This window comes from Electrophorus electricus, chromosome 4, assembly GCF_013358815.1.
Source record: "Electrophorus electricus isolate fEleEle1 chromosome 4, fEleEle1.pri, whole genome shotgun sequence".
NCBI lineage: Eukaryota > Metazoa > Chordata > Actinopteri > Gymnotiformes > Gymnotidae > Electrophorus > Electrophorus electricus.
Genome location: NC_049538.1, coordinates 16,310,565 through 16,322,824, shown reverse-complemented (window position 1 = coordinate 16,322,824; position 12,260 = coordinate 16,310,565). Strand labels below are relative to the sequence as shown.

At 38.9% G+C, this 12,260-nt stretch overlaps 1 long non-coding RNA gene and 1 other non-coding gene across 2 annotated transcripts; both read right to left on the bottom strand.

Annotated features, from left to right (window-relative positions):
* Positions 1 to 2,672: 2,672 nt before the first annotated feature.
* LOC118241265 lies at positions 2,673 to 5,098 on the bottom strand. Its single transcript, XR_004775948.1, has 3 exons — positions 4,933 to 5,098; positions 3,023 to 3,098; positions 2,673 to 2,728 (listed from the first exon to the last, which is right to left on the bottom strand). It is a non-coding gene; the product is annotated as an uncharacterized LOC118241265 (long non-coding RNA).
* A 2,245-nt stretch (positions 5,099 to 7,343) lies between these two features.
* trnai-aau lies at positions 7,344 to 7,417 on the bottom strand. The gene has a single exon. It is a non-coding gene; the product is annotated as a tRNA-Ile (tRNA).
* Positions 7,418 to 12,260: the final 4,843 nt, after the last annotated feature.

Here is a 12,260-nt window from a genome sequence, read left to right as displayed (position 1 = left end):
TGTGTGTGTGTGTGTGTGTGTGTGTGTGTGTGTGTGTGTGTGTGTGTGTGTGTGTGTGTGTGTGTGTTTAGGCATTTAAAATAAGGCTGTATTTATTTGAGTTTAAAATTTCAAATTTAAAAGCCTATTTTGATTTTATAGGCTCTTCAACAACAGAATTACAGGCATACAAATCTTCCTCTCAGACAAGTGCTTTGAAGTCTGGTGATGTTGATGTGTTGTTGGCACTGTAATGATGAGATTTGATTTTACTAGATTATTGGGACTATCCAAATTATATTTTTGTTTTACGTGAAAAAAATGTAATGATTAAAAAACAAATTTTAGTTATCTTATGAATTTTAAGATTACATATAAAAATCAAATACTCAAAATTTATTTATAAAGTGCTTTTTAAATTTTTATTTTATTTTATTTTATTTACAACAGGTGTTGTTACAAAGCAGCTTTTCAAATGTCCAAGTCCAAGCCCCCAGTAAGCAAGCCAAGGGTGACAGTGGCAATTCCTTGCTCCCTAGAGCATGACGAAGAAACGTTGAGAGGAGCCAAGACTCAAAGGGGGCCCCATCCTCCTCTGGCTGTTTAAAGAGAGACATAAATGAAAAAATTAAATAAGCATTTAATGTTTAGACCAACTTTCTGGAGGTTCTAGTCTTGTCCCAATAGTGTGCATGTGTCCAAGACCCAAGTCGCAAGAGAACGTCCATTAAGGTCAACAGAGAGTAGTTGGTTGGGGTGGAGGTGGTGTGGGCTACAACAGGGGACATCAGGGGATGATGGGAGTAGCCAAGGCATCTGAGACAGGATGAGGCTCAGTAACATCACGACATCACGGGTAGGTGTACCTCAGCAGAGTCCACTATCAGTGCAGTGTATTAGTGCAATGATGTTTGATTCCTACTCAAAGAACATGTGATATTTCCAACATTCACTTTAGGTATCAATGAAGTTGTGACATCAAGTAAAGGAGGACAGTGAGACATGAGTAGACAAGCACAAGTTGGACTTATTAGGGACAATGAAACAAAACCTGAAGACAAGACAACAGAAATGAAAGCCTGAGTGAGCTAAACTGAACTGAATCAAACTCCTACCGCTATATGGACCTAGCTCTGTAATATAGTTGAAACTGTAAGTTGCTATAGATAAGCGTGTCTGCCAGATGTAAACAGGAGATCACATTAAGCAGTGAAGTTGTGCAGTGTGAACATGACATCTGTCTTTTACAGCAAAATCAGATTATTTTATTATTCTTTAAATGTCTTCATGGTCTAGCAACTCATAATGGCATTAGCACTTGAAAGCAAAAAAAAAACAAAAAAACAAAAAACAAACCAACAGCAAAACAAAAAGATCTCAAAACACACTTATTGCATTGAGTTCTGTTTAGATGACTTTTGATTTTATATTAACACATCTGCTGTTATCTATTTACCTTTTCCTTTTATCATTATATATGTCATTTTATTTTTTTATCCTTTGGGCAATTAGTCTCTTCTCAATGCGTTTTATTTTCTGTGTGCAGAGAGAAGGGGTAAGAAGATGCATACAGAGGTCTGGAAAAGCTGTGCTGTCAAAGGTTAGGGGAAATGAAATAAATAAATGTTCCAAAATGTTTTTTAAATAGTTTAGTAACCAACATTGTAAATTCTAACATTTATGATCGGCCACAGCAGTGATCAGAGTGATCAGTGGTAGCTCAGTGTTTGAGGTACTTGACTTGTAGTCAGAAGCTTACCGGTTCCAGCCCTACTGCTGCCAAGTTGCCACTGTTGGTTCTCTGAGCAAGGCCCTTAACCCTCAATTGCTCAAGATATACTCACTCGTAAGTCACTTTGGATATAAGTATCAGGTAAATGTATGATTGTGTTTTTTATAATCTTGTACACATAAATGTCATATTCAACCAGAATATGTAAAACACATTGTCAAATCGTGTTTATAAAAATATGTTTCAGTTTTAATTCTTTTCTATAACTTCATGTCACTTATGTTGATATGGTTGTTGGCTAAGACAACAATGGCCACAAGAGGGAGACAAAGAGCTTCCCTAGTAATCAATGAAAACAGGCATACCCTGTAACTGTATGCTATACTATTCTTTTATTTTATATTTTTCCTTGATGTCCACTTACAATGTTTGCATGGCTTTATGTTCCAAAAATAATCATAATCTATTTTACCGAAATATTTTCCAACCTGTTTATCTTGTAGAATTAGGACATGTATTACATTACGAATAAAGAATTCTGCGCTGCATACACTTAGTCATCGGTAATATAACTTGCAGTTATATAACTTCTAGTGAAAATCCTTGAAGCAGTCAACACCATCATCTGAGCGAGCTCCATTTAACCCTCTGAGGTTAAACAAAGAATTGCAGCTAAATGTGTGAACATTATCACGTGTGTCACTTCATAACAAGTTAAGCTTCATAATAGGTCACGAAGTCAAGAAAATTCATACCTAAGCATTACTTTGTTTGATGTGTTTATTGATGTATTTGGGTATAACCAGGTCATTTGCCTGTTTTTATGTATTGACCTTTATTGCTCCAAAATACTACTCACATCTTCCAATGTTGTTGACCCCCACTTCTAAGAAATAGGAAATGGTCTAATCCTTAGTTGTGGATAAGTATAAGACTAAACAGCTGTGAACTAATTCCACACGAGGGGAGTCATCTCTGGAAACGTGTCCTGGTGCGAGGCGTGCAGTGGTCCCTGTCCTGCGAAAACAGTGAGACACAGAGGTGAGATATCAGTTAAAAAGGTTTGAGAAAGTACATCCTCCACTGACAAGATTCTGCTGTTTAAATGTAAATGGATCTGTGACTTGAACAGGTCTGCTCCTTCCCTCAGCCAGTATTGAAACAGTTATGAGAATGATCTCAGTAAGTAACTCAAAAAGGATAGGAGCTTCTCCTTCCTGTTTTCTTTGTTCTCTTCTTGTTAGTGTTTGCTCTTTCAAAACACTCCTGCACTCATTCCTCACACTAAAACATGAACCTGGTGTTGTTTACACAGTGACTTGGTGTGAGGCATCTGATCCATGATTTCTCCCTGGGGTCACAGGTCTCGTTTGTCGCCTTTTTTCTCCTTAAGACAAAAACAAATTAAAATAAGAGCAGAAAAATTGAGCAGAAATAAACAACTATTAAAATTCTAGATGCACTGTGGAATGTTCAGAGAAAAACAAGACACTCCAGTCTCTATTGTATTTAATATGTGGTATTTAACTGCCTATATGGGGACATTACGAGAAGGGAGTGGGCTCAGCTGGCCTGTCTATGATTTTATTTTTTTATTTTTTTTTATCCTAGTCTTTGATTAAGTAAAGGCATTTTCCTTTCAAAAAGAAAAAAGAAAAGGAATGAAACATCTGAAACACAAACATAAAAATAGGTATGCATTTATCTAATAAACTGATGACTACGATTAGGTGAGACAAGTTTTAGGATATAATAATAAGTGTATAATTTCCATCACACTTTTCACCTGAGTCTCCCGTGTTTCTGAATAAAAGAAAGTAATATAACACACGCAGTTATACAATTTCCAAAAGGCATATTATTTAGAAATAAAGAACTTGGTTATTATTTGGTTATTAGGACACATGAGGAAAGCATTTTAGTTGCATTCATTTTGCCAAAGACATCCATGATTGAAACAAGCTTCCTGTCACCACTGACCACCCTCCTAGCGTCCATGTCTCCACGGTTTCCCTGTCTAGTGTCTTTGTTTTGATTTACTCCCTTGTTGTGGTTCCATTCCTACGTTTCGTTTTCTGCACCCCTCATAATTTGCACTTGTGTCTGGTTTAATGCTCATTTGACCATGTTTTTAAGCCCTGTTTTAGTTTAGTCTTGTTGCTATTTATTGTAAGTCCAGCTGCTGTTTGTTAATCGAGGCTTCCGTGCATGTGAATATAAGCCTGAATGTTTATCTTCGCCCCTTTGTTATAGCCTGCATCCCTGGTTTGTCTTCGTGCACTTTTCTTTACTTTAGTTTATCATGAATTCTCGGACTCTCCATGTTAATAATTTGACACTGGACTTTGGATTTGCCCCTAATAAATCTCACTTTTTTCCACACACTGCGTCCGCCCCCTTACCGCTCATCGTTACACTTCCCCAACCTACTATATTTACATTAAAACTCCGTCAACAGCAGTCTTTAACGTTGAGGTTTTTTTTCAATCTGTGTAAAATGACATAATTTCTGCTGTTTCAGAAGTGAAGGATTTGCGTGCTCTAAATTTTCATCATGCCAATGCATAGAGGTTTTGGTATGGAGATTTTTTCACGATCTATAGGAGCAGGTGTAATGGATTATAAAGTTGACGAAAAAGAAACCATCCGTTTCGCCCCCGTTTATGTCCATAGATTACCAAAAATAGTACTGCGCTGATTCTTTCGAGGACAGTTAATTTGACCGGATGTCGCAGCAGTACGGCCGACTACTCCTGATCATAACGTATTCATGACAACTCAGCCCTTTTTACGACTGAGGTGCTCACACGACAAGGCGTGATCTTGCACCTTTTATGTGTTTTAAGAAAAACGCTCAGTGTTTTAAAGTGCAGCAGCGAATTTTCCTCTAACGCGTTACTGAGCTCTGTGAGCAGAGTAATTTCTCCCATTGTGTTGAAATGAACAGGTGTCTGTTAAACTCATTCATGAGCGTATTTTAACTCGCGTTCAATATCGTCCGAGCTGTAATCTTTTGAATTCTGTAACTATGCGGCGTCATACGTATAACATTCTAGTCGCGTGGTGTGATAGCAACTGCTGGTCAGAATAAACAGAAGACAAACAGTAGTGCAAACATTTCAAAAAGATACGATTACAAAAGTGAGATGCATTTTTGGCAGAACAGCGTTCATCCTTTTGAAGTTAGTTGCAGCAATTCTCACACTTTAGATCCGACCTACATTGTAAGACATCCTCCTGTTGAGTTGGATATCAGTGTTTTAAGCAGGTTTCTGTTTTGTAGGAGGACGGTAAGTAGCTGGAAGATTCCACCGTGTCAGCGCATCGTAGAGTGAGTTATTAACACAGCTGGCGAATGGTACAACTAACACACCACTTTAAATTTTGATATGGGGCCCTTTTTAGATAGAGATTGCCTGTTATGGATTAGAATGAGGCTCTGCAGCATCTCAGATTGAAAAAGAAAAAAAGAACGCAGAGAAGAACAGAATAACTATATATATATATATATAAATAGAATCTTTGTCGGCTGAAGATCTCTAGGGACCGAATACACATTGCTGGGTCATATGTCTCTGCATGTTCCAAATGGGAAACCATAAGGTGGAGGAGGAGTTGAGCAAAGAGACCCTGGGTGAATGTCGGAGAAACACATGGGAGGACAACCGACGGAAGGCTGCACGTGTGGGGCGGTGTATTGGAGGTCTAGACCTCGAGCTAGCAGTGCGAGAACTGCAGAGGGAGAATGTGGAGATCAAAGCTGAATTGAGCAGGCTGAGAGCACAGCTTGAGAAAGTAGGAAAAGTGAAACACTTAGTTACACTGCAGTGCACATCCAATGAAGCAATGTTCTGCTATACACAGGAGATGATTTTAGATTGAAATAAGGAACTATAATTAAAATCCAGGTAAATAGTGAGCATAAATGTGTTAGGGCAAATCAACAAATGGATTGCCTATGACACTACAACATCACAGTCTAACTTATATTATATTTTTGATAGTAGATCAAAGTGTGTGCACATGCATGTATTTAATAGTGATGCTAAATTAAATGCTTTTTCACAGTTGGAAAGCCCAAGGCCCAGTTTCCCCCTGGAGTCTCCCAAACCACGAGACAACAGGTTTCCCTCACTCCCGCTCAGACAGCCTACCAGATTTGCGCCTGGTGAGCCCCACTGGCTCCAAGAAGCCCCATCATCCAGACCCTACAGGCCTTGCCGTCCACTACTGCCTCCCCTGTCCTTTCACTCAGATGTGAGGGCAACACCAAATGCACAGGAGAAGCTGTTCAAGGAGACACATGAGAAGACACATGAGAAGAAGAAACTGAAACGTCAGCAAAAAGACATAGAGCAGACAACGAAAGAAGCGAATGGAGCCACGGAAGCAAGAAAATGTGAGAAGAAGAGATTTCGTATTACGATTGTATGGAAAGGATTTAAAGGAATTAAGTCTTTCTTTCAAAAATAGCTGTGTGGTATAGAATTTCATGTCCTTTCCATATTAACATAACTTTACTCCTATACTGTATGCAATAAGCCTGCCAAAAATAATTTTCCAGGCATTTTTCATAGATTTTGAATTGATTTAAATATGAACGTCTAATTTCTCATTTCAAAATGTGCTTATTAGTTCATGTCTGTTTTATAATATAAATAAAGATATTTTATTAAATAAGTGAAAAGTCTGGCATCAGCTTAATAGGTACAGTTGGACCATTTAAGTCCATTTAAGTGTTCCAAGTAAGATCATGTCATGATTTATTGACAAAATATTAAAAATGTATAGTTTTGAAAGAATTAACAGCCCAACATTTATTCAGTAAGAGGTTCAAGAGTAGAAAAAATGTTAAGAAGCCCCCTAGTCCCCCAGTCCCAGAGTCACATGCGAGGTTTAACCATCAAATATTAAAACCCTGAGAAATGTTCAGTCTGAGCTCTGAGTGAATAGTTTAAGGAAGAGATTTGTCCAACCATCCATGTTCTGTTACAAAAATGGGGTTGCGGTCTGGACCTCCTTGACACCAAGAATTGTACAACCGTTTCCCTTTGTAGATGATGAATCTGCCCAACAACATTCCCAGTGATGTGGACTGTTATCTGTTCCCTCCCACTTCCACCTGTAGTCTGCTACATAATCTTACAGGATTTGTCATGGACCAGTGACAAATCCTGTCTCATCGACAATGTAGATATTCTGGGATTTTGTTGTGAAATCTGTGAGATAAGCATATCAAAGCAGTGGGTGAATATTCCAGTATCAGCTGAGGTCCTCACTGTAGCCACAGGAAACTGTTCTGATTTGTGAATGGTCTGCTCAGGATGATCTCACATAAAACAATAAAATAATTTTCTCCTATTGGGGAAAGCCTCTGGAATGGCTTCTTTGACCAATTCACACAGCGATCAAGAGCCTTACACTAATGCCAGAGTCCCTCTGATTTCATACTTTTCTACGCAATGTCCAAAATTTGTAAACAAGCACAAATCCATGGGTAAAGTTGTGTAATCAAGAACACACTCTCACGTACTTGGAACATGTCTTAGCAGATTGTGATTTACAAGCAATGTTATAAGCAACACAAGTTCAAACAGGTGCCCTGGGGGTCGTACATCAGCCAAAACTCGCACGGCCTATATGGAGATCGAACCCATGACCTTGGTGTTATTAGCACCACACTCTGACCAACTGAGCTAATCAGCCTTTCTCAGTGTGTTTTGCAGTTCTCGGTGCAGCAGTGAAGGGAACCTTTCCATGAAATTGTAGACTTGGTGTCAACAAGATTACGGCCACTTTTCGACCGAGCATAGGTGAAAGTTGACACATATTGTTCCCTCTGACAAATGGTTATTCTGCAGCCAACTGTGCAGCAAATGTGCAGAAGCTTTTGTTAAAGAGCAATTCAGTGCAGTTGTACACAGTGACAAAATCATCAATTGCAAAGTCCACTGAGCTTTATTGCTACGAGTTACATAGTGCTGTCTATTACACCATGAAATCTGCCATAACAACAAAAATGTAATGTCTGATTCTGTGAGCCAAGGAATATAAACCTTTTAGGGAAATATTTAAAATATCAGATTTTCTGCCTGAGCACAGAGTAGGCATTTTTTTCTAGCTTTAACCATACGTCCTCTTTCTTTGGAAATCTGGTTCATTGCTGCATGAATAAGCAGAAAGATTTTGAGCAATTTTTTGTCTGGGTCTAAGGGGCAATTTAATCAAACCAAAAGATGCTATTTTAGCATGCTATCATATTTTGCTATCATAGATGCTATCATATTTTATAAATGAACATGTCAAACCTACAGAGACAATGTGTCTAGCTACAGAGCTCTGCAAGGTTTAATTCTTGGAAGTATTTGAAGCCATAGAAAGTTATTCTGTAAGCATTGCTTAACTCATTAAAAAGAGACAGTTAAGCCAATGGCTGCCAGAGCTAACATAGCTCACATTTTATAGTGTTTGTATAGCATATCAGAATCTGCAAGAACTATTCCTGTCATTTCAGAAATAAGCTTTTTTGACTTCACAGCTAGATGAAATATTTAGGGTGGATGCAGGATTTGGTATGATCTCCTAGAGAATTGCCATTCCACTGTGTCTTCAGCTTTTGTCCGATCTGCAAACAAGTCCCACTCTAGGAGAACTAGCTCAAGTGGTAGAGTGCTCTTTTAGTATGTGAGTGTTAGTGGGATTGATGCTCACATTCTCAAGTCTAGAATTTGTAGTTTTCTTCTATGATTAAATCATTTCTGATAGCAAATGTTTTCGGGACCTGCTGACACGCTTATGCCATGCACACATTACGTGACTTTTGAAGTTTTCAAATTGATGTATGGCTCACACTGCACAACTGTATGTCTTGGAATCTGGAGTGCTTAATTTGTGGTATCTCAGTGGCCATGCACACATGAATCTGGAGTCCTTAATTTGTGGTATCTCAGTGGCAGGCATAATCAGTGATAAACCACTGATATGTCAACTGGTCTTAACACAGACAGATTTAACTTACTCTGTGGAGACTGTGTCTAACTTAAACCTTTCCTTCAAATAGAAGAGATCCTTGTTGCAGAGGTAATGTTTTTACCTTTATATGGTTTTTCCACTCATAGTCATGCAACACACACAAATGCAAACCTCTCACAGACTGTCTCACACACATCCAGTTATTCATCTGAACACATGATGTTTCTGTCTCTGTACCGCTATTAGTTATGCAATGGTTCCTCAATACTAGCACTAACTGAACAGGGTTCTGTATAAATATGATCTTTATAACAGCTGCCATAACAGCAAAAATGTAATGTCTGATTCTGTGAGCCAAGGAATTATTATTGATATTGTGAATATTTAATAACCTCCAATGCCAGCAAATTAAATTTTCACAATATTGTGAAAATTGTAAAGGATACTTTATTCATGTCCTCATTGCTAAAGATTGTATCGCTTTATCACAGAGATAAGCTAGTTAGCTAGCTAACAGTTGGGGTCAGCAAGTGTCAAACTCGGGGCTATAAACCATTCCTTGTGGAACCATTTCATTGTTCAGCTTTCAACTTTGATCGTTTAGGTGCTGGTAGTTTGTTAGCTAGCTAACTGTTCAGCAATAGAAAACCTACTTTTGTATGATTTAGAGACCCAAATTCACAAACCTGTGGGTTTTCAAATTTATCGTTCTCTCTAAATAAGCAAAATGAGTTAAGCCATTACTACAGCTATTGGACTGTTTGAACTACAATATTCGACTGTTCATTTATTGTTAATTAGATTAAATTAACTTTCATAAACATTCTGTATTAATAGAATGTAGTTTTTAATGACTGATTAACTGTATATTCAACATGAAGCTATTCATATAAAGTTTCAAGTTTGGTTTATTTGTAACATACATTTATTTGCCACTTTCATTTTTAGGCTGTAAAATGAAGATCCTTGCTCACAATCATTGCTACAGTTTGATCAAATTCAGTTATATATATATAAACTCCCTATTCAATGGGAAGAAACCAGTTCATGTCATTGTGAATTGCTGGTTCTGTAATCAAAACACTGAGGTTCCATATGGGAACAGAAACTGCTGGGACTGTCCATTCTGTGTGCAGTACAATGGCTTCTAAGAGGTATTGCTGTATTTGAGACATGGTGAGGACATATTTTAGTGAAAGTCTTCCAATGATGCACCCTTAACTGAACCATTTTATGCTGTTGCTGCTGTTAAAAAATGCAGAATGGTGATTATAACGAACCGATCCTTGCACAATATATGGAGCACCTCAACCATGGGGTATCAGCTGGTGTCCCTGTGCTTGATGCATCCAAGACTCAACCAGACACTGAAGATCAAGCAGCTGGCTTCCTTCACTCCCAGAGAGGAAGTAGGTTTTCCATTTGAACTGTTGCCTTCTTAGTTAAGACGTATGCATTGTTGATTGCAGTGCCAGAGTTGTGAAACTGTGCAAGGTAATGCATGTCCAGTGCTGGAATTAAGATCATAGCTGTAAATAGTCTCTGACTTGGGCAGAGATTGTGAGTGGGTCTTCAAGGGCAGACAGGATCTGATGGCCCACATGTAGTTTGATATTATTCCTAAATAACTAAGTTGACCAAGTTTGCATGGCTATTTGAAAGAAGCTGATCATGTAAGCAGCAAAGACAGAATATCATTCTCTGACTAAGGATTTAGTTGACTCATGTTTAGCCCAACTAAACTGTGGTCCTGGCTGATTTTAGTTGGACTATTGAGCCACTGACTCATGCACAGAGTTCTCTGAGTATTTTGCAGTTTCTTACTGTACTGAGTTCTTACTGAGTATAACGCCAACTTTGATGCATTTGTTTTCTTTTCACCGAACAAAGCCTTCAACTTTGACTGTGGTGACATGAATTCCAGATCTGCAGAGTGTTTTTTCAGTAATGCATCTTTTGCCCGTGCATTTTGATTGCAGTGTTAGGAGGTCATAACTGCTGATCAGAACTTTGGACAAGAGGGCTTATCCTCATGGCTCTCTGACTTTCATGTACAACAACAAACAATCTTTTCTTATTTATTTTTTTTCCAGTTGTAACAAACCGTTCTGCTGTTTTTTAACTTCTGTCAAATTTTTAATGGTTGTACAGGACAATTACGATGGAAATTGAGGTGTACAAGCGCCACCTTGAACAGACCTACGAGTTGTGCACGGCCTGTCAGACCAGCTGAGCAGTATGACATCCAGCACCGAGAACCGACAGCTGCGGGCCCTGCTTTTCAACCACCAGCTCAGATGCAGCCAAGATGCGGACAAAGCATTCATTAAGGTGAGTAATTATTGTCAATGGTTGTCTTAGAATGGTGCTGAAGTGCTTAAGATACTTTTTGGCGATTCCATAGCCAAGAATTCTCAAGGTCACAACTAGCTGCATTTCTGTTGGGTGTGAATGACAGTTGCTCCTTCCCGGTTGATACAAAGTGACGATAGAAAAAAAGGCGTACACAGAACTGCAGTGAACACTGTCCTTCAAGTGCATATAAGTGCATACAGTGTTTGAGCCTGCAATCCAGTTCATTACCCTGTCCAACAGGCTCCCAGGTTCCCCTCCACATCTTCCTTGTCAGAGATGAAAATTGATATAAAAAAAAATGGGGAACAGTTGAAATGACTGAGCCAATACACTGCACATTTCACCTTGAATACTTTCGGTTACTTTTTTGTTCCTGGCTACCATGCTTTTGTAAGCATTGATTATCTCAAACATTGATTTATCTAAGATAGGCAAAGGCCTGTTCTCTCTTGCTGCATTTTGTGGGGTTTTTTGGTTTTTTTTTCCAAATGAAGCTGTTGTTTTTGTTTTTGGTGGGTTTCATACTATCCACACCAGCTTCCAGGCTTCTCTCCTTTTACATAGCAAGCAATCAGCTTCCTTTCTCTTTGCTACAGAGCACCTCTTTTCTGTCCACACCTGCTTGGCTGGTAGCTCTCAGAAGCCTTGCCTTCCTCACCTGTGCTTTTCTGGTTGCGGTGGCCATATGTGGGTCTGGATGTGACTCTGGAGACACATCCTCTCTCCACAACAGCCCGCACACTCTCAGCGGGGGAATCATCCCATCCAAAGAAGCCCACCAAAGTGACACTGAAGCCAAAGCAAACAGCATCACCAAAACTATGCAAATGTGGAATGACCTGGTGGGTCTTCTGCCAGAGAGAGGCAATAGAGAATATCAAGCTGATCTGGTAGTCTGGAAGCAACCACCAGATGGCTGTTGCTTCTGTTGGCCTTTTGACTTCCATCAACATCTACTCAGGCAGTAAAAAGAAATGGTGTACTGGGAGGTAGTAAATCTTGCTAATCAGTACTTGTTTTTGGCCTGTGAAAATACAAACAAACAATACACATATTCAAACACTTCTGAACTACAATTGCTTATCAGGATTTACACAGGCTTATGTTCTTAATAGCTCTTTGCTTACAACTTCATCAAAGCGGTTTTGTTCTACAGTATGTGCAAAGTCTACTTTCCCACACAGTTCACATGAGTCTTGATTCGTCCTGCTGGTTCTTCATG